The following is a 19098-nucleotide window of genomic DNA, read 5'->3' on the forward strand; positions in this document are numbered from 1 at the left end:
CTCTGCAGCCTGGAGAAGAGAAGGCTTTGAGGAGACCTTGGAGTGGCCTTCCAGTACCTGAAGAGGACCTCCAAGAAGGCTGGGGAGGGCCTGTTGACAAGGTCTTGTAATGATAGGGTGAGGAGGAATGGGTTTAAACTGGCAGAGGAGAGATTCAAATGAGATGTTAAGAAGAAGTTCCTTCCAGTGAGGGTGGTGAGACACTGGCACAGGTTGCCCAGGGAGGCTGTGGCTGCTCCCTCCCTGGAGATGTTCAAGGTCAAGTTGGATGAGGCCTTGAGTGACCTGTTCTAGTGGGAGTTGTCCCTGCCTATGGCCAGAGGTTGGAACTGGCTGATCTTTGAGGTCTTTTTCAACCTAAACCATTCTGTCACTCAAGGTTGCTTGTCTCACACCTTCACTGCAAAGATCCCTTTCCTAGCATCTAGCTTCAACCTCCCCTCTGCCAGTTTAAACCCATTCCTCCTCATCCTGTCATTACAAGACCTTGTCAGTAGTCCCTCCCCAGCATTCCTGTAGCCCCCTTCAGATGCTGGAAAGCCACTATAAGGTCTCCTCAAAGCCTTCTCTTCTCCAGGCTGCAGAGCCCCAACTCTCTCAGCCTGTCCTCAGAGCAGAGCTGCTGCAGCCCTCTCAGCATCTTCGTGGCCCTCCTCTGGACTCACTCTAAATAGTTTCATGTCCTTCTTGTGTTGGGGGCTCCAGAACTGCACACAGTAGTCAAGGTGGTGTCTGAGGAGAGCAGAGTAAGTGGTGCTTTTCAAATGCCCCAAATCCTGCAGCCAGTTGTTCCTGTTGGTAGGTTTCTAAGCTCAGAGAGGGTCTCGATTTTACTAGTGAGTAGTCACCAGCTGAAACTTAGGCCATATGAATGAGGCCCCCATCTGACAGCCTTATTAACACAAATGATTTTCACTCTGCATGCCTGGGTAAGCCACGGGCACATGCCTGCAAGATCAAGGCCTTAGACATTAATAACTCTGGCAATTGTTTCACCTAGAAGCCACAGTGTCTACAAAGAAAACTTTCCGGGAATCAGGGCAAAAGATTGATGAAAATTAAACATCTACTTAGTGAAGCTGAAGTAACCAATAGATGATTAATACTTTCCAATTATATTTCAGTACAGTACATTGCTGAGTTTGTTATTACCTGCACTCTTAACACTCCATCTGCAGTGTTAAATCCATCTGTTGCTGAAAATATGACTATATCTTCAAGGGTTTCTGAATCATCATGCTGGTACCTTTTAACATAATTATAATGAAGAGCGAGATTCATTATCCAGCGGAAATTAGGAACCTATAAATATGAGGGGAGGGGAGCAAGGGAAGGACTGAGGTGCAGCATTGCCCACTTTCCCAATTGATCATCTTGGCTGCTCCCACTTCAAATATTGCTCTGGATTTATTACCCTCAGTCCTCATTGGTTTCACATACGCCTACCGTGCTGACCTGCTCCCTCAACTTTATTCTGCCAGATGGAGGTGGGCAAAACATGTGGCCTCATGACTGGCATCTACATGAGATCATAGAATCAGTCAGGGTTGGAAGGGACCACAAGGAGCATCTAGTTCCAACACCCCTGCCGTGGGCAGGGACACCCTACCCTAGAGCAGGCTGCCCACAGCCTCATCTGGCCTGGCCTTAAACACCTCCAGGGACAGGGCCTCAACCATCTCCCTGGCAACCCATTCCAGGCTCTCACCACTCTCACAGTGAAAAACTTCCTCCTCAAGTCCAGCCTGAACCTGCCCATCTCCAGCTTTGCTCCAGATGTAGAGACAGCAGAAATCTAAACATCATACACCATAGCCAGCACTTCTGCTGGAGCAAGACATCAAACCTTGGGAAGTCCTCCCCTGCACGAGGAGGAATGGCTGTGCTCATAGAATGGTTTAGGTTGGAAAGGACCTCAAATCTCATCCAGTTCCAACTATGCCATAGGCAGGGACACCTCCCACTAGAACATCCAGCATGGCCTTCAACACCTCCAGGGAGGTTGTGGAGCACAGAATCATTGAATGTGACCGAAGATCAAACCTCCCTGGGCAACCTGTGCCAGTGTCTCATCACCCTCACTTGAAAGAACCCTTCCCTAACATCCACTTTGAATCTCCCCTCTGCCAGTTTAAACCCATTCCTCCTCATACTGTCATTACCAGACCTTGTCAATAGTCTCTCCCCAGCCTTTCTGTAGGTCCCCTTCAGATACTGGAAGGCCACTATAAGTCTCCTGGAAGCTTTCTCTTCTCCAGGCTGCAGAGCCACAGCTCTTGTAGCCTGTCCTCATAGCAGAGGTGCTCGAGTCCTACTGAAGAAGGTTTTCTTACCATGTGGGCTGCCTTCCAGCTGAGATGGCAGGAGCAAAGCTCCTGTCATTTCTACCTTTGAGAAGTATTTAAAGTAGAGGGTGCTGTTTCTAAACACTTGGTTAAGCTGACAGAATGAATGGATCATATTTTTATATGTGTATTTTAGATGTTAGGGGAAAAAAAACCTCTTCAATACAGCAACAGCTGGTTTAAATGTGCCTGCAGGTAACAGAAGGGAAAGCTTATGCCACAGTCTCCCCTCATCTCTGCTTCCCTCCACCTCCTTTGCTCTGCCCTTCTAGGATTTCTCCTCACTAAAAAATCCCCCCCTTTAAAATAAGACATGTATTATTAGACACAGTTACACAGCTGTGGATCAGATAAAGGCTTAAACTTCACCCCAAATGCTGCAGTTCCTATTTTGGAAATTCTGAGTAGTAATCAGCAATGGTTTAAAAGCCTCCAAACAAATCTCCTTCCACTCTGGCAAGCCCATGGAGAGCAATGAACCTGGAGGAGAGGCTAAGGGAGCCGGAGGTGTGCAGCCTGGAGGAGGCTCAGGGCAGAGCTCATTGCTGTCTAAAGCTACCTGAAGGGAGGCTGTAGCCAAGTGGGGTTGGTCTCTTCTGCCAGGCAAGCAGCAACAGAAGAAGGGGACAGAGTCTCAAGTTGTGCCAGGGGAGGTCTCGGCTGGATGTTAGGAGGAAGTTGTTGGCAGAGAGAGTGATTGGCATTGGAATGGGCTGCCCAGGGAGGTGGTGGAGTCGCTGTGCCTGGAGGTGTTGAAGAAAAGCCTGGATGAGGCACTTAGTGCCATGGTCTGGTTGCTTGGCTAGGGCTGGGTGCTAGGTTGGACTGGCTGAGCTTGGAGGTCTCTTCCAACCTGGTTGATTCTGTGATTCTAACCAGAAATCAGTTTCTACTGCTTTGCCATCCATTAAATACTCTCAACAACCTCCTAGACCTTGATTGTGTCACTATGATCATGCTGGTAACAGACAACTGCATCCTTGCTGTTTCTGAACTGCACCTTTGTAGCTTTTGCCTCCTGTTACATAAATGCAGGAAGAAAGCTGCCATGTGCTCTTTCTATCAACATACATTACCAATAACATTTTCATATTTAAGCAGATGAGACACATGTCTTCTGTTCACTGTGTAAAGGCTGGAGCCACTGAAACCCAACAGGAGCCTTTTCATTCACTTCAGTGAACTTTAGATCATGTTCCAAAGAAGTGACATGATTATTTTTTCACCTCAGACATACACTGGGATGGCTTTTAGTAACCAGTCTGAAGTCTGCATGCTCTTGCTATAGAAATTGCATTAAAATCTTCTACTTTTCCAAAGAAATTATGTTTGGTTTTTTTTTCTTGGAATATCTGCAAAAGAATCAAATATGAGAAGTTTGACTAGAGATTTTTTCTCTTGTATTTTACAGGCATTGCAGTGCATCCCATAGTGCAACTTACATCTGACACAGCATATCCTACTGTGTTGGGGACCTTCCATCACCAAGAGGTGGAGGACAGCACTCAGGTCATCACGGTCAGCAGTCTGGAGAGTAACCTGCAAAACAGGGCACAACTGTCCCACGGTGCTCAGCCCTATGGCACAAACATATATGCTAGGGAGGGATATTTCACGAGGGATTATAGTGATAGGGCAAAAGGCAATGGCTTTAAGATGCAAGAGGAGAGATTTAGATTGGAGAGTAGAGGAAATTCTTTACAGTGAAGGTAGTGAGACACTGGAACAGGCTGCCAGGGAAGTTCATAGAATCATAGAATCAGTCAGGGTTGGAAGGGACCACGAGGAGCATCTAGTTCCAACACCCCTGCCATGGGCAGGGACATCTTACTCTAGATCAGACTGCCCAGAGCCTCATCCAGCCTGGCCTTAAGCACCTCCAGGCATGGGGCCTCAACCACCTCCCTGGGCAACCCATTCCAACTGTTCTCTCTCCCCATCAGCCACTTTGCCCAAGTACATTCCCACCTTAAATGTAACAAAAATATATACTCTCTGCTTAAAAATACACTTAAAAACATCTAACACTGTATGGATTGCTACATTTGAAGTACTCTCAGCAGAAAAGGTTTTAAGTTATAGATTCTTTCTCAGCAGAAGTTTTGGGGCAAGTAAATGCCAGGGGAGGTCTAGGCTGGATAATTAGGAGGAAGTTGTTGCCAGAGGGAGTGATTGGCATTGGAATGGGCTGCCCAGGGAGGTGGTGGAGTCACCATCCCTGGAGATGTTCAAGAAAAGCCTGGATGAGGCATTTATTGCCATGGTCTGGCTGCTTGGCTAGGGCTGGGTGCTAGGTTGGCCTGGATGACACTACTGGGCTGGAACCAAACTATAGTCCGACCCCCAACAGTGTTGGAGGGACAGTGAAGCAGTCCCCCATTTAATAAGGTTGAGGACCCCTGGTGTAGTTGATTGGCAAGGGCTGGGTGCTAGGTTGGACTGGATGAGCTTGAAGGTATCTTCCAACCTGGTTGATTCTATGAAACATCCACTGAGTTTGTCTCATCCCAACATCATAGAAATCACTGTTTTCTAGCAGACTGACTGCCCAGTCACATTCTTTCAGAATACAAAAAGCAGGCTAAAAGACCTCAAGATTGCAGTGCATCTTTCTGGTCTCATCCCAGATACTAAAACCCTCTTGACTGGTGGAAACATTGCTAGATTTTCTTTTGCCAGCCAGCAAATAGCACAGAAGTTCTTCAAAACCACAAAAGAACTCCAGAAAAATGCCTCCTACTTTTAAAGGTCCTACACCCTCAAGAAGCTCCAGAATCACACTTGAATTTTCCACATCCCAGAAAATACTTGGGGATCTAAATTCTCTGTTTCTTGGAGAAATGAAATGTAAAAAAAAACCCTCACTTTGAAGGAGGGGACTTTAAATGCCTGTGAGAGCTGTAACTTCAGTGGTGCAGCTGGACAGAGCAGCAGCACAGCAGGGACAAGTGAGAACATACCAGGCACACTGTCATTTAGCTCCTGAAGTTCCAGGCATTTCAGCAGTTAGCCTGTGAGCAATAAAGTGTCTTATGTAGTCCTCAGAAGCCTTCAGAGTTTATCCTTCAAACCTTCTAAAAGTTTGATTATTACTAAGCAAAGATGTTTGTCATTTACAGTGAGGCAACTCCACTAACAGAATTAACACCAACAGAGAAGGTTCATCTTTAAAAGCACTCATTAGACTTTGAAGAACCACAGCTCCTCTGCCCCAAACGTACCTGAACAGACATATTAAGATGCTCTTGAAAGCACTTTAAGGTCACATGTTGAAGCAAGGTCATATATAACCCTTCACATTCGTATTCCACCCAACCTTGGCAGCATCAGTCTTCACACTTCTCTTTGAGCAACAGGACTGCAACAAGAGAACACATTATCAGTTGCTTGAAACTCAGCCTAGCAAAACAAACAAAGCAAACACACCCTGAAAGATTAATGCAGGATTTGCTGACTGGGAAGCTTGCTTTGGATGTAGTACAACAGTCCAGGCTGCAGACAGCCAGGCTCCATTACTTCATAGACCTGCTTCCCAGCAGGAGACATGTCGGGTGGCAGGTAGCAATTCTCAGCACATAGAAATCATAGAACCAGCCAGGTTGGAAGAGACCTCCAAGCTCAGCCAGTCCAAGCTAGCACCCAGCCCTAGCCAATCAACTAGACCATGCCACTAAGTGCCTCATCCAGGCTTTGCCTGAACACCTCCCTAGGCAGCCTATTCTGTCTGTGAAGAACTTCCTCTAAACATCCAGCCTATAGCTCCCCTGGCACAACTTAAGACTGTCCTATCAAGTGAAGGGTGGAATGATCTGTGTTCAGTTCTCCAGGTGGGTGAACATGCCTGTAGTGAGAGGTCACCAACATGCAGTGCTACCTTCTGCTTTGGGGCTTCTGCAGCTTTGCAGTGTCTTGAACAACGGCTGTGCAAGGATGAACTGATAAGCTTCTAAGATGAATATAGACAGGAATGCAGCTCCAAGTTGTGTTTGTAACAGCTCCTTTTGTAAGGACATAAGTCCCAACGTTTTCTGTTTACAAATAAGCAAGCCTAGGGAGTCTTTTGCATCCATATTAGCATGTGAATTCCCCAAGGCAAGCGTGTGCACATGTGTGGATGTGTATATATAGACATCAAGCAACTCTTTGATGCATCAACAAGCAACCAGGATAATGCTATAGAATTAACAGTTAAACACAGCAATTATCAACTAAGCTTTGCCTCAGACAGTCAATAATCTTGTCCCAGTTGATGCTGCTGGCAAAATTCCCATTCAAAAGGGCAAGGCTCTCTGTTAACCTCTTGAACAACTGCACAGAGAAGGGTGAGCCATAGCTTAGCACAGATGCACAGAGCAATTTTGGAACTTGCTTTTTTACTTTTTCTATTAGTTAGGCCAGTTAAGTGTAGGAAGGCATGACTGAAAACCTGAAGAGCTCAGCTTGTGCCCATTCATCCAAACAACTTGAATTCTGAATGAGAGGCATGTATGTATCCTGTATATCCTCCAGAGGAGAGACTACCTGCAGGCTTCTCAGAATTCATAGCACTGATTTGGTCTATATGCCAAGGTGGACATTGTTTCTCCTAGCGAAGATCCATCCAGCAGGCAAAATGTTAGCAAGCTACTGCCCCCTGCCCCCTCTACATTTTATAAAGAGCATAAATTTAATCTAGACAGACAATCTCAGGTGCTTTGTAGAGAAAATAATGGACAAGGGTTGTGATTGACCATTATTTCCTTATTATGTCTTGGCAAGGTGCTTCACACTGCTGATCATAAAGAGATGTGATGAGTCCAGATACCAGGAAGCCACAACATCCCAGCTCATGCTGGCAAGTGTGGCCAGCAGGACAAGAGAGGGGATTCTCCCCTCTTTGCTCTTGTCAGACCCCACCTGGAGTACTGTCTGGAGTTCTGGAGCCCCCAACACAAGAAGGACATCAAACTGTCAGAGCGAGCCATGAAGATGCTCAAAGGGCTGCAGCAGCTCTGCTATGAGGACAGGCTGAGAGAGTTGTGGCTCTTCAGCCTACAGAAGAGAAGGCTTTGAGGAGATCTTATAGTGGCCTTCCAGTATCTGAAGGGGCCTCCAGGAAGGCTGGAGAGGGACTATTGACAAGGTCTTGTAATGACAGGACGAGGGGTAACAGGTTTAAGCCGACAGAGGGGACATTCAAACTAGGTGTTCAAAAAGGGTTCTTTGCAGTGAGGGTGGTAAGACACTGGCACAGGTTGCCCAAGGAGGTTGTGAGGATCGCAGTTGGTGATTCTGTGCTCCACAACCTGCCTGGAGGTGTTGAAGGCCAGGTTGGATGAGTCCTTGAGCAACCTGTTCTGGTGGGAGGTGTCCCTGCCTATGGCAGGGGGTTGGAACTGGCTGATCTTTGAGGTCCCTTCCAACCTTTCTCTGCCCAGCAGCACAACACAGGCCAATAAGGTACAGCTGGCAACACCTTAACTGCCTTTGTAAAGAACCATTAAACAGATGTCAAACAGTCAATAGCTGCTCTAAGCAAAAGAAACTGACTGGAGATTTGTAAATACATGTGGATCCTGTCAGGGAACTGGTACTGGTAACACAGACCCACACCCAGGCAATCTTTACTATGGGCTTTCATACTACCTAATTCTTTAGCCTCTGGATATCAGGCCCTGTTTCCAGGACAATGTGTTTGGTTTGGCCTATTAAAAGGAAACAATTCACACAGGACTTGATTTGTATACCTAAAGAAGCTACATCTTAACTACTGCTAAAGCATTCTGTGATGGAGCACACTGACCACTCTTGTTTAGGCAATAGCAGGAGCTCTGGATCACCCTCCCTGACAGGAGGAGGACAGGCAATATACATCTAAACACAAAACTGAAATAGGAAATAAGTTTATTCATCAGTGTCCTATCAACAGGCTTTAGAGTTGTGTGGATGTGTGCTCAGACACAGGCAGAGGGTTTCTGGTAAACCCTACCATTATCAGGACAAGGTGAGCAGGTCTGCAGAAAAAAAATAGTAAACATTGGAAGAAGTTAAAAAAAATGAACCTGCAAGAAAAGTGTTCCCCTTAGGAGAAAGAAATACATCTATCACTGGTTTCCTGCCCTGTGCAAGAAAGATCTGCATCATGAAGATCTCGTTGAAAATGCTTTTGATTTGTAAGATTGAAGCCATTACTGAAGAGAGCTTTGGTTTGAAAGATTTAATCCAATATGCTGTGGAGAACATCCACAGTGATGTACCTAAGAGAAATGCCCCTGTTATGGTATTTGGCAGTGTTCATTTGGCTGAGATCAGATTTGAGCACTGCCTCTCCCATAAACCAGCATTGTATGTTGTTGAAGGGCAAATGAATCACAGAATCAACCAGGTTTGAAGAGACCTCCAAGCTCAGTCAGTCCAACCTAGCACCCAGCCCCAGCCAGTCAACTAGACCATGGCACCAAGTGCTTCATCCAGGCTTTGCTTGAATACTTCTAAGGACAGTGACTCCACCACCTCCCTGGGCAGCCCATTCCAATGGCAATCACTCTCTCTGACAACAACTTCCTCCCAAGATCCTTGGAGGTCTCTTCCAACCTTGTTGATTCTACAATTCTGTGCCTCCCTTGGCACAACCTGAGACTGTGTCCCCTTGTTCTGTTGCTGCTTGCCTGGCAGAAGAGACCAACCCCACCTGGCTACAGCCTCCCTTCAGGTAGCTGCAGACAGCAATGAGCTCTGCCCTGAGCCTCCTCTCCTGCAGGCTGCACACCCCCAGCCCCCTCAGCCTCTCCTCACAGGGCTGTGCTCCAGGCCCCTCACCAGCTTTGTCGCCCTCTGCTGGACACCTTCCAGCACCTCAACATGTCTGTTGATTTGAGGAGCCCAGAACTGGACACAGCACTCAAGGTGTGGCCTGAGCAGTGCTGAGTATAGGGGCAGAATAACCTCCCTTGTCCTACTGGCCACACTGCTCCTGAGCCAGCCCAGGATGCCATTGGAATAGTCCTTTAAAACACACACAAAGGCTGAAAAGGTCCTGATCTTTATGTTCATTATTAGTCTTCCTTGTCCAGATTTCCCCAGTACCTTCAGATTGTAAGCCACTGTGTTAACTTGAGACTAGCTGGAATATTTTGGTGAGAAGAATTAAATTATAGGATGTGCAAAGGACACAATGGTGATGTCTACTGCACTCACAGGCTTGCTGAGATGTATAAAGAACATAAACATAGGTAACACAGATGCAGTGGCTCTCTGTTGCAGCTGGTGTCTGTGCTTTTCTCCCTGGCCTGCTTTCTGTGTAACTAATCCTTCTGCTTTCTAACTCCCCTGGCCGATCCTCCCAACTCACTTTGCATGCAAGGCAAAGTCTGAGATAAGGCAGAGGGGTGGAAACAAGGTGGAAAGGTGGTTGGGAGCCCCTCCTGGGGACTCAGTTTTTTTGGGAAGGGTGTTGTGTTTCTGTATGACTTTTTTACCTTGTCTATTTCTGTACACACCTGCATGTATTGCGAGCACCTGTTTGTATATTGTGCTAGGCTGTAAATATAACTTCTTTTCTTTAACTTCCAGCTTGGCTGAGTCTAGTCTGGGTGATTTCATAAGTGTGTGTGGGAGGTGGGGGGGGCAGGTAACTTCCAAACCATCACAGCAACCTTAGAAAGCATTACTCGTAAGCAATTCTTGGTGAGTGTACCTGGCAAAGGATTCTTCTGTCTAAGGAGGATTCTGTAGTTTCCTTTCATATCAGTTTTACTCTCAGGATTTTCCACTGTTTTGTAAAGAAACCTGCAGGAAGCAAACCAAAACTAGATGAACTGCAAACTGAGAGAGACCCTTGCTAAAAGTCTAGGCAATGTTTCTCTGAGAAATGGTTTGAAATCCAGGTATAAGCTTATCCCAACACGCACTGGTTGTTTAGCTGTCTGTCACGTCTGCTCTGCTCGTGTCTGACAGGTAGTCAGGTGAGTACCTCTTCTCCTCTGGCTGTTTGACCCAAAACAGTAAGCAATATCTTCTAAAACATGTTCTGTGTAGGCAGCCCATACCTAGCTCCACAGTGAACAAAGGTTGAGATGCTTCTGTCTGCTCTGTCAGCCGTGCCAAGTCATTCAGAGACTTCCATAGGCATTTGTCCAGCTTCCTGATCTCTGTGTGAGGAACAAGTATTTCTATGATAGTCTCCAGTTCAGGAAACCTGAAAGCAGAGGATTTATTACATACAAGATCAAGAAGCTTCTCCTTTGATCATTTGCAGTGGTCTATGAATGAATGCATTCAGAGCTCAGCTTCAGCACACCCTGAAATATTCATGGACACAGCCAAGAACAATACATTGAATATTGGTTAGAGACCAGTTCCTCTGTTGGGATACGTCACAAGGAGACTTTGTTGGCTTTAGTGGCAAAACAGCACTTTACACAAGCTAAGAATTTAACCTTTTTGCCCACTGAGCTCTTCTTTGTAAACAGTATTTTAATGCACAACTGTGAGCCAGATAACAAACACATCACTGGGAGGCTTAGAGAGCTCTACACACTCTCACAGGCTTTCAGTTGTAGAGCAGAGGCCAGGAGTCAGCGCTGATTACATCTCAGTGGCAGCTAACCATTGTAAGTATCAAAGTCACACAGGTTTGGACAATTTCTTTAAGCCCTCTGCTGCATTTCTGAATAACTCTTTTAAGACCTCTGCATGTTTTATATTGTGGTACTGGCACTGATACATCCCATGTTTGCATAGGGCTGGATATACCCACTGAGACTTGGAACATCAAAAAGAACTGCCAGAACACGTCTCTTCCTGTAAAACAAATGGACAAACACCCCACAGCAAGGTTTTCCCATGATCCTGTCCCTCATTCAGCCATGAGTTATTCAGAACAAGGGGCAATGGGTGGAAACTGGAGGCATAGGAAGTTTCATTTAAACATGAGGAGGAATTTTTACCCTGTGAGGGTGACAGAACACTGGAACAGGCTGCCCAGGGGCGTTGTGGAGTCTCCCTCTCTAGAGATATTCCAAACTCCACCTGGACACCTTCCTGTGTGATCTGCCATAGGTGATCCTGCTCTGGCAGAGAGGGGTGGACTGGATGATCTTGGGAGTCTCTTCCAACCTGTTTGATTCTATGATTCTAAGTGGACCTAACGAGTTGCTGAACTTGCAGACTCGTGGGGGAGTGGCACAAACTGTGCAAGGGCAGGACTAGAGGAGAACTGCACAGAACGGTGTGAAAAGTGGGACCTGCACCCACGCTTTTTTCCTCACTCTCATTATGAACTTCCTAGGCATTGTGTCTGTTGCCATATGTATACCGGGCATGAAGAACCCAGCCAATTCCAGCATGGATTTTCCCACAAGTCAGTACTCATGTGGAAAAGGGCACCTTGTGCTGTTTCCCCTTCAAGCCTCCAAGGCAAGGGTGGTGGAACAGTTTTACACCTCTGGAGATGGAGGGGGTGAGGGGAAGAAAGGATTTGGAGTGCCTCACAACAACTGTCTCCAGGAGATGCCCATCTCTCTTGAACTCGAGAGCCCAAAGCTCAGCCTTACCTCAACAGGGGCAAAGTAAAGGGGCAGGAGAACCTCCCTTAACCTGCTGGACAAGTTTTTTGATGCACCACACCTCATCTCTAACTCAGTATTAACACACACAAGGTGACACTCACTCAAATGAGTTTTCATTGACTGGGTTTAAAATAATTCACGTTATTACAACAGAGATCCCACCAGTGTGGTCTCAGTGCCAGACAGAGATCCCACCAGTGTGGTCTCAGTGCCAGACAGAGATCCCACCAGTGTGGTCTCAGTGCCAGACAGAGATCCCACCAGTGTGGTCTCAGTGCCAGACAGAGATCCCACCAGTGTGGTCTCAGTGCCAGACAGAGATCCCACCAGTGTGGTCTCAGTGCCAGACAGAGATCCCACCAGTGTGGTCTCAGTGCCATAACTGACCTCTTCCAAAACCAGACAGCCACTGTCAACACATTTACCTTTGTCAGACAACAAGTGGCAATCCAGCTTTTGTTAAGAGAAGTGGTACTAACAAGCTGGTAAAGCAAAAAAGAGAAACCATTATTTTGTCATCCAAATCCTCTCATTTCAACTCAGGAGGCACTTGCAATTTTGCTTACATAAGGTACTGGAGGCTTGAGTTCATGCTAAAGCAATCTCAACAACATTTGGAGGGTTTTTTTCTAGTCACTTTCATGTTACAACTTTATTCACTCCTTTATACAGTGATAATTTAAGACAGGCAATAAAAATAAAACACTGCCTTTGTACAAGTTATTCTATTAAGGACTGGAATATTAATATTATTTGATACATGAAACCCTGTGCAACCATGGAAACCATTGCACAGGATCCATTTAGCCTCCAAATCTGAGATGTGGCCTGTGGTTGCTATGAGAGGATATAGCACACACCCCTCAGCAGTTCCTATTAGAAAGTGATATTTAGGTTTAATTGTGTGTTTGTCTACACTTCATCTCAGCACAAAGCTATTTGGGGAGCAGAGAACAAGGAGAAGGTTTTGAAGTCTGAAGGCCTACCTTTTGAATCGATCTAGGAGCTCAGATGCTGTTTCACAGCAGTTTAGTGTTCCTTTGTGACAATCTAGCTGATGTCTGCCCTTGTTCTGAAAGCAGAAGTGTATCATGAATTTGACATGGGGAAGTTAGAGATTAATTTATGTTCCAGGAAGGTGTAAGTATCCTTTGCAAGCTCATCTCAGCCCAAACTAGCTGCAGACAGCCTACAGGTATTGATGATAAAGAAACTCTCCACCTAGTTTATAAAAGAATTCTTTTCAGTTGCAGAACCTGAAGGAAGAATATGAAGGTAAATCTTGTAGAACCCAATAAACTCAAACCCATAACAATCATTTTATCTCTATTATTTGCTAACTGCAAAAGCCGTTACACCAGGAATGATTTTGTGACAAGTGAAAACATCTCAACATACCATAACAAGGCCTGGAAATCAAAGAAAAGTCCTCTGAAATGTTTTTAAACTCTCACAATACAGGAAATTATCAACTGATAGCAGGACAAGTTGGGAAAAAAACCACTTTCCACAAGGAAAATGTGGAACTTACCTAAAAGAACACTTGCACTTCTGTCTGCAGTAATTTACTGTGTCTTCAAAGCAGGTGATGATCTCTCCACTGGCTCCACTTGAGTCTGCTGAAGCTGAGCTTTCAAGACAACAGTTTTCCCCACAATTTCCCATGTCCAGGGTGTTGCCCTCAGCAGCTTGGCGAGGCAGAGAACCTCCTTGTCCTCAGCATCCAAAAGATCCCACACTTAAAACGTCCATTTTCCAACCTTCTGTGTCACTGTCTTACAGGAGCCTCTCTCATTGGGAACATCAAAACATAGCTTGGTCTAGTAGCATTCACCATCTGTCCCAGTTCCATGCTGATGCCCCTATTTCCTGAGACAGTTTTGCTGCTTCTACATATTCAAGATGTACCAGAAGTACCAGAATATCTGACTTGAGAAACCTGAGCAGAGCTGCAATCTTTTGAGTCCAGGTGCCTCCATTAATGTGGTTAAAGTGCTCAGCAGATGACAGGCTAACATTTCAGTGTTCATTTCTGGGCATTCACAGTCAAGAGCAGCCTTTCTGCTGAAGAAAGGCTTGAAATTGCTTCCAGCTTCACTGCTATCAAAAGGAGTTTTGATTCAAGCCTATATAAAAGTGACCCAGTTTCTTCCAAGCTGTTGCGGGTGCATCTTGCTCCATGTCACTCAGTGGCCTGGTGGCCACGGTTGAGCAGCTCACAGGTGTTGCAGGGTGTTAGATTCACATAGGTCAGGAGTTCATCTGACAAGTGCTCAGCAGATGGAGATGGCTCCCCTGGCAGGCAGACAGGCTGAGGTTGCTCTGTGAGGAGAGAAACAGTGCTCTGCAGTAAAACCAGAAGAATCATAAGCTCTTCACCTGAAGACATTCAAAACCATACAGATGGCACCAAAAACATTTGTTGATTTGTAGCAGCAACCAAAAATCACAGACCCTCATAAATTAACAACCTCCACAGCAGATGGCAGAACACCCTTCTTCCCTTGTTTCTGTTTAATAGATCATTGCTTTGAAGACCCTTTCTTCATGGTCCCAGGATAGTTTCCACTCTGTGCAAGATTCATGTTCTGCACTAGAGACCAAAGTAGCCTAAATCTCATTTGCCCCAGAAAGGAGGGTGGTGCCACATCCATAAAGGACATCACATCTCCTTAGGCAAACATCAAAGGGACCTTGACAGGCTGGATGGGTGGGCAGAGGCCAATGGGATGAGATTGAGCAAGGCCAAGTGCAGCATTCTACCCTCTGGCCACAACAACCCCAAGCAGCACTACAGGCTGCGGACAGAGTGGCTGAGAGCAGCCAGGCAGAGAGAGAGCTGGGGGTGCTGGCAGACAGTAGCTGAACAGGAACCAGCAGTGTGCCCAGGAGAACCAATGGCATCCTGGCCTGGCTCAGGAGCAGTGTGGCCAGCAGGACAATGGAGGTTATTTTGGCCCTGTGCTCAGCACTGCTCGGGCTCCCCCTTAAGTGCTGTGTCCAGTTCTGGGCTCCTCAAATCAACAGAGATGTTGAGGTGGTGGAAAGCATCCAGAGGAGGGCAACAAAGCTGTTGAGGGGCCTGGAGCACAGCCCTGTGAGGAGAGGCTGAGGGAGCTGGGGGTGTGCAGCCTGCAGAAGAGGAGGCTCAAGACAGAGCTCATTGCTGCCTGCAGCTACCTGAAGGAAGGATGTAGCCAGGTGGAGTTGGTCTCTTCTGCCAGGCAAGCAGCAACAGAAGAAGGGGACAGAGTCTCAAGTTGTGCCAGAGGAGGTTTAGGCTGGCCTTGAATAGCTCCAGGGACAGTGACTCCACCACCTCCCATGTTGTCTTTTTGACATCTCACCTCAGATCTCTCCAGATTTACCACGTGAGATATGCGGGGACTGATCTGCTTATTTCTGAAGGAAGGGAAAAAGGGGGATGGGGATTAAAGCATTACTTGACTTCTTCAAAGCAATAAATCAATCTCCATTCTACATTGACTTCAGTAGAGTGGAGATCTTGCAAAGTAACTCTTCCCTGTAAGGTACAAATTGCAAAAGGATTTCATCTGCTGCCAGCATTAAGCTTTTGAGTCTAGTTGAGTTTTGGTCATGCATTTATATTTTAGCATCCAAATTCCACTCTTGGGAACCACATTCCAAACTTTAAATCAATATGGAAGCATTGCAATTACTGTATCTTATCTAGGTTCAGTTAACCCAAACTCTTCTGCCTACTGTATCCCAGAATTACAGAATTGTGGGAGTTGGAAGGAACCTCCAGAAACAGAATCATAGAATCAACCAGGTTGGAAGAGACCTCCAAGATCATCCAATCCATCCTATCACTCAGCCCTATCCAGTCAACTAGACCATGGCACTAAATGTCTCATCCAATCTTTTCTTGAACACCACTCCCAAAGCAGGTTCACCTAGGTCGGGTTGAACATGTCCTGTGCACACCCTTAGCCCTTCATAGCTACGTGGGTCATGTGGAATATTTATCACAGTAACTGAAAGGAATAGACCAACACAATCTTGGCCTAGAGAGCATCTTAGAAATGTGAGACATTTACGTGTGACAGATTGAAACAATATATAAAACACATTAGCTCTTACTGCATTTAATGAGTGCTGAAAGGTAGCAAGAGTGAGATAGATTTATGGTTTTCCCCCATCCTTTGTTTTACTGGTGATAATAAAAAAAGAGACTGCTTGAATTAGGTCACTTAACTGACTTCTTTGCTCATTTTGCAGTGAATGTATATTTTAGTCTATTTTTTCTTACTTTTAACAAAATTGGATAGGTGCAGACACACACAAATCACAAAGTTGCCTGACTGCTTATTACATCTTTTCAGGAACATGTTGGTATGTCTTTATTCTGGAGAACATTTCACAGTTCACTGGTGGAAAATAGTTTGTACTTCATTTGTGCATGTACTAATTTTAGATTAAACAGAGCCACATAAATCCTGCTGAAAAATGATGCAATTAAGCCAGACCTATTTGTAAAGAGGACAACATGTGGCTGTAATTATAATGGCTAAGCATTCAGTAACACATTGACTTATTAGTGTGCTAAGAGGAGTTCGTGCAACATGCTGAGTAAGTCTTTAGAGGAATAAATCTTAATATTCCCCCAAAAGCCATTAAAAACAATCCCCTGTTGCATTTCTGATCAACTTCCTCGGGGATCTGCTGCTTCAAAACAGGGACTTTTGGTGTAAGCATGGCATTAAGCATGCTCTGTGTCTGCTGCTGTGGTGTGAGGAAGTTACTCGGCTGGCTTGCTTTCAGAGCAAAGCTATTGTCCAAGAATGACTGAAGAACTGGCATAGGCACCAGAGCTCTGAAACAGACGTTTCAGGTGACCAATAATCTGTACAGATTTACAGTCCTCACACTTCACACCACCACTGCAGTTTATAGGAGGATGTAGATTTCTCAGCACATTCTGAGCCCTAGGAAGAGTCACAGAATGATACCAGTTTTTCGACTGGAAAAGCCGGCTTAAGATCATTGAGTCCAACCGCTGAAGTAACACCACCATGGTTCTTAAACCATGTCCCCAGACCATAGACTTCACCAAAACAACCTCTGATAAAGACTGACTACCACTGCTGTGCTGCTTTCAGCCTAACTGGAATGTTTTAATGAGAAAAATTAGATGCTAGGCTGTGAAAAGGAAAGAATGGTGATGGCTGCTGCACTCATAGCCTGGCTGAGATGGATAAAACCAAGAACACAAAAACAGATAAGAGACTCTGTGTGTGTGTGTGTCTCTGTTAGAGTCTGTGTTTCTCCCTGGGCTGCTTCTGTGTAACTAATCCATCTGCTTCTAACCTCCATGGCTGATTCTCCAAACTCACCTTGCATGCAAGGCAGACTCTGGAATAAGGGAGAAGGGTGCAAAGAAGGTGGAAGGGTGGTTGGGAGCCCCTCCTGGAGACTCTGATATCTGGGAGGGCTGTTGTGTTTCTGTATTACTTTTAACTTGTTTATTTCTGTCTATAGCTGTAAATATCTGCTTGTATCTTGTGCTAAGCTGTGAATATAAAGCTTCAGTCCTTAACCTCCAGTCAGCTGAGTCTAGCCTGGGTGATTTCAGAAAGGGGGGGGCAGGTAACTCCCAAACCATCACAGCTATGCATGCATTCCTGAATACCTGCTCATGGCCACAAAGACCTAAATTCAGTGACCCTGTGCTAGGGAACAAGCCCAACTGAAGTCCTTTTTTGGACATTTATAGCCAAACTCAATTCACCACTTATACCTCAGCTGCAGAATCCACCCAATTGTGTAAGCACCCTTTCTTCATGCTGCCCATAGCTCATACTTCTGTTGCTGTATATATCAATGACAGACAAAATCACAGCAAGACAAGAATATGTGGATATAGTATCACAGAATTAACCAGGTTGGAAGAGACCTCCAAGCTCAGCCAGTCCAACCTAGCACCCAGCCCTGACCAATCCACTAGATCATGGCACTAAGTGCCCCATCCGGCCTTTGCTTGAACATCTCCAGGGACAGCAACTCCACCACCTCCCTGGGCAGCCCATTCCAATGCCAATCACTCTCTCTGCCAACAACTTCCTCCTAATATCAAGCCTACACCTCCCCTGGCTCAGCTTGAGACTGTTCTGTTCTGGGAGAAAACACCAACCCCCTCCTGGCTACAGTCTCCATCCAGGTGGTTGCAGACATGGTTTGAAAGGATAAAGATGAAAACCTCAGGAACCAATGCCATCAGGCACCCCATTGGTGGTAAAACCTTTTACAGCCCAGCCATGGAAGTCTGGCTGCCTCATAACAGAAGCATTTAATTTCTTGTTAATCTTTCACTCTCATTTTCCCTTAAGAATGCTGTGGATGATGGCCCAGGAGAATGGTACAGCATTGCCTGTTGCCTCTGCAGCACTTCAAGGCAAAACCAAAAGTACAGGAAAATTATTTTTTATTGCCTTTAAATCCCTAAACCACTTCATTTGTTGCTTTATTCAGGAAACAAATAACAGGAAAAAGTTATTTTCATAGTTGCATGCCTTCCACTGAACTAGATCAGAAAATCTCTCTCATCTCCAAAGGGCTCATTTCCTTCAGAATTAAGACACCGAGTCAGTTGTTTCTTCAGTCCCAGTGACCTTTCTTCCCCTGCTTAGCTGGGGGGCTCAGGGTTTTTTCACAGGGGAAGATGTAATATAAACATAATCAGCCCTTTCACATCATATAGGTCTTCATTTCAGCAAGAGCTTCCTTACTTTGAGATTTTTTCCCCTGATATGCTCATACTAAACTAAGATCAATCCACAGGAAGGAAAAAAAAGGTAAATATGAAAGGACCTTAAATGTTATCTTGCAGTCAGACATCACTAAAGTGCACCTGTGTCTTGTCATTTCAGAATTAATAGAAGGCAAGGTATGTGATCCTTTCTGCTAATTAGCTCAGCCCTCTCAGATTCCCCTTTCCCCTCACACTAATTAGCACAGAAAAGTCCTCATGCAGACAAACAGACAAAATAGCCACAGGACTCCCTTGTTGAGCAAAGCACTTGCAGGAGGAGCAGGGGCAAAGCTCAGTGTCAGTAATTTTAAACACCTGACTGCCTGAAGCATGCAGGTGTGGGAGAAACGGTGCTGAAGTGATGCAAGCCTTTAAAAATGCCTGGAAATGCAAAATCCTCATTAGTCATATGAATAATTTATCAGCTGCCCCA

Source organism: Pogoniulus pusillus, chromosome 8 (assembly GCF_015220805.1).
Source record: "Pogoniulus pusillus isolate bPogPus1 chromosome 8, bPogPus1.pri, whole genome shotgun sequence".
Taxonomy (NCBI): Eukaryota; Metazoa; Chordata; class Aves; order Piciformes; family Lybiidae; genus Pogoniulus; species Pogoniulus pusillus.